Genomic DNA, 5,000 nt, shown 5'->3' with positions numbered 1-5,000 from the left:
CACACACACTCACACACAGAGAGAGAGACACACACACAGAGACACACACACTCACACAGAGAGAGAGAGAGACACACACACAGAGACACACACACTCACACACAGAGAGAGAGAGAGACACACACACAGAGACACACACACTCACACACACAGAGAGAGAGACACACACACAGAGACACACACTCTCACACACACAGAGAGAGAGACACACACACAGAGACACACACTCTCACACACACAGAGAGAGACACACACACAGAGACACACACACTCACACAGAGAGAGAGAGACACACACACAGAGACACACACACTCACACAGAGAGAGAGAGAGACACCACACAGAGACACACACACTCACACACAGAGAGAGAGACACACACACAGAGACACACACACTCACACAGAGAGAGAGAGAGACACACACAGAGACACACACACTCACACACACACACAGAGAGAGACACACACACAGAGACACACACACTCTCACACACAGAGAGAGAGACACACACACAGAGACACACACACTCTCACACACAGAGAGAGAGAGAAGACACACACACAGAGACACACACACTCACACACAGAGAGAGAGAGAGACACACACACAGAGACACACACACTCTCACACACAGAGAGAGAGACACACACACAGAGACACACACACTCACACAGAGAGAGAGAGACACACACACAGAGACACACACTCTCACACACACAGAGAGAGAGAGAGACACACACACAGAGACACACACTCTCACACAGAGAGAGAGAGACACACAGAGACACACACACTCACACAGAGAGAGAGAGAGACACACACACAGAGGACACACACTCTCACACACACAGAGAGAGAGAGACACACACACAGAGACACACACTCTCACACACACAGAGAGAGAGAGACACACACACAGAGACACACACTCTCACACACAGAGAGAGAGAGAGACACACACACAGAGACACACACACTCACACAACACACACAGAGAGAGACACACACACAGAGACACACACACTCTCACACACAGAGAGAGAGACACACACACAGAGACACACACACTCTCACACACACGAGAGAGAGACACACACACAGAGACACACACACTCACACACAGAGAGAGAGAGACACACACACACAGAGACACACACACTCACACACAGAGAGAGAGAGAGAGACACACACACAGAGACACACACTCTCACACACAGAGAGACACACACACAGAGACACACACACTCACACAGAGAGAGAGAGAGAGAGACACACACAGAGACACACACACTCACACAGAGAGAGAGAGAGAAGAGAGACACACACACAGAGACACACACACTCACACACACAGAGAGAGACACACACACAGAGACACACACTCTCACACACAGAGAGAGAGAGAGACACACACAGAGACACACACACTCTCACACACAGAGAGAGAGAGAGACACACACAGAGACACACACTCACACACACAGAGAGAGAGAGACACACACACAGAGACACACACTCTCACACACAGAGAGAGAGAGAGAGACACACACACAGAGACACACACTCTCACACACAGAGAGAGAGAGAGAGACACACACACAGAGACACACACTCTCACACACAGAGAGAGAGAGAGAGACACACACACAGAGACACACACTCTCACACAGAGAGAGAGAGAGAGAGACACACACACAGAGACACACACTCTCACACACAGAGAGAGAGAGACACACACACAGAGACACACACTCTCACACAGAGAGAGAGAGAGACACACACACAGAGACACACACTCTCACACACCAGAGAGAGAGGACACACACACAGAGACACACACACTCACACACAGAGAGAGAGAGAGAGACACACACACAGAGACACACACTCTCACACACAGAGAGAGACACACACACAGAGACACACACACTCACACACAGAGAGAGAGAGAGACACACACACAGAGACACACACTCTCACACACAGAGAGAGAGACACACACAGAGACACACACACTCACACACAGAGAGAGAGAGAGACACACACACAGAGACACACACACTCACACACAGAGAGAGAGACACACACACAGAGACACACACTCTCACACACAGAGAGAGAGAAGAGACACACACTCTCACACACAGAGAGAGAGAGACACACACACAGAGACACACACTCTCACACACAGAGAGAGAGAGACACACACACAGAGACACACACTCTCACACACAGAGAGAGAGAGAGAGACACACACACAGAGACACACACACTCACACACAGAGAGAGAGAGCAAGAGACACACACTCTCACACACAGAGAGAGAGAGAGACACACACTCTCACACACAGAGAGAGAGAGAGACACACACACAGAGACACACACACTCACACACAGAGAGAGAGAGAGAGGACACACACACAGAGACACACACACTCACACACAGAGAGAGAGAGACACACACACAGAGACACACACACTCACACACAGAGAGAGAGAGACACACACAGAGACACACACTCTCACACACAGAGAGAGAGAGACACACACACAGAGACACACACACTCACACACAGAGAGAGAGAGAGACACACACAGAGACACACACACTCACACACAGAGAGAGAGAGACACACACACAGACACACACACACTCACACAGAGAGAGAGAGAGACACACACACAGAGACACACACACTCACACACACAGAGAGAGAGAGACACACACACAGAGACACACACTCTCACACACAGAGAGAGAGACACACACAGAGACACACACACTCACACACAGAGAGAGAGACACACACACAGAGACACACACTCTCACACACAGAGAGAGAGAGAGAGACACACACAGAGACACACACACTCACACACACAGAGAGAGAGACACACACACAGAGACACACACACTCACACAGAGAGAGAGAGAGCACACACACAGAGACACACACACTCACACACACAGAGAGAGAGAGACACACACACAGAGACACACACACTCACACACAGAGAGAGACACACACACAGAGACACACACACTCACACACACAGAGAGAGAGAGACACACACACAGAGACACACACTCTCACACACAGAGAGAGAGAGACACACACAGAGACACACACACTCTCACACAGAGAGAGAGAGAGAGACACACACACAGAGACACACACACTCACACACAGAGAGAGAGAGACACACACACAGAGACACACACACTCACACACAGAGAGAGAGAGAGAGACACACACACAGAGACACACACACTCACACACACAGAGAGAGAGAGAGAGACACACACACAGAGACACACACACTCACACAGAGAGAGAGAGAGACACACACACAGAGACACACACACTCACACAAGAGAGAGAGAGAGAGCACACACACAGAGACACACACACTCACACACAGAGAGAGAGAGAGACACACACACAGAGACACACACACTCACACACAGAGAGAGAGAGAGACACACACACAGAGACACACACTCTCACACACAGAGAGAGAGACACACACACAGAGACACACACACTCACACACACAGAGAGAGAGAGACACACACACAGAGACACACACACTCACACAGAGAGAGAGAGAGACACACACACAGAGACACACACACTCACACACAGAGAGAGAGAGAGACACACACACAGAGACACACACACTCACACACAGAGAGAGAGAGACACACACACAGAGACACACACTCACACACAGAGAGAGAGAGAGACACACACACAGAGACACACACAGAGAAGAGAGAGAGACACACACACAGAGACACACACACTCACACACACAGAGAGAGAGACACACACACAGAGACACACACACTCACACAGAGAGAGAGAGAGAGACACACACACAGAGACACACACACTCACACACACAGAGAGAGAGAGACACACACACAGAGACACACACTCTCACACACACAGAGAGAGAGAGACACACACACAGAGACACACACACTCACACACAGAGAGAGAGAGAGACACACACACAGAGACACACACACTCACACAGAGAGAGAGAGAGAGACACACACACAGAGACACACACACTCACACAGAGAGAGAGAGAGAGACACACACACAGAGACACACACTCTCACACACAGAGAGAGAGAGACACACACAGAGACACACACACTCACACACAGAGAGAGAGAGAGACACACACACAGAGACACACACTCTCACACACAGAGAGAGAGAGAGAGACACACACACAGAGACACACACTCTCACACACAGAGAGAGAGAGACACACACAGAGACACACACTCTCACACAGAGAGAGAGAGAGAGACACACACACAGAGACACACACACTCACACACACAGAGAGAGAGAAGAGACACACACACAGAGACACACACACTCACACACAGAGAGAGAGAGAGACACACACACAGAGACACACACACTCACACAGAGAGAGAGAGAGAGACACACACAGAGACACACACACTCACACACAGAGAGAGAGAGAGACACACACACAGAGACACACACACTCACACACAGAGAGAGAGAGAGACACACACACAGAGACACACACACTCACACACAGAGAGAGAGAGAGAGAGACACACACAGAGACACACACACTCACACACAGAGAGAGAGAGACACACACACAGAGACACACACACTCACACACAGAGAGAGAGAGACACACACACAGAGACACACACTCTCACACACACAGAGAGAGAGAGACACACACACAGAGACACACACTCTCACACAGAGAGAGAGAGAGAGAGACACACACAGAGACACACACACTCACACAGAGAGAGAGAGAGAGACACACACACAGAGACACACACTCTCACACACAGAGAGAGAGAGACACACACAGAGACACACACACTCACACAGAGAGAGAGAGAGAGAGACACACACAGAGACACACACTCTCACACAGAGAGAGAGAGAGACACACACACAGAGACACACACTCTCACACAC

The sequence above is a fragment of the Chiloscyllium punctatum genome, chromosome 17 (assembly GCF_047496795.1).
Source record: "Chiloscyllium punctatum isolate Juve2018m chromosome 17, sChiPun1.3, whole genome shotgun sequence".
NCBI classification, from domain to species: domain Eukaryota; kingdom Metazoa; phylum Chordata; class Chondrichthyes; order Orectolobiformes; family Hemiscylliidae; genus Chiloscyllium; species Chiloscyllium punctatum.
This window is presented reverse-complemented; position numbering follows the sequence as displayed.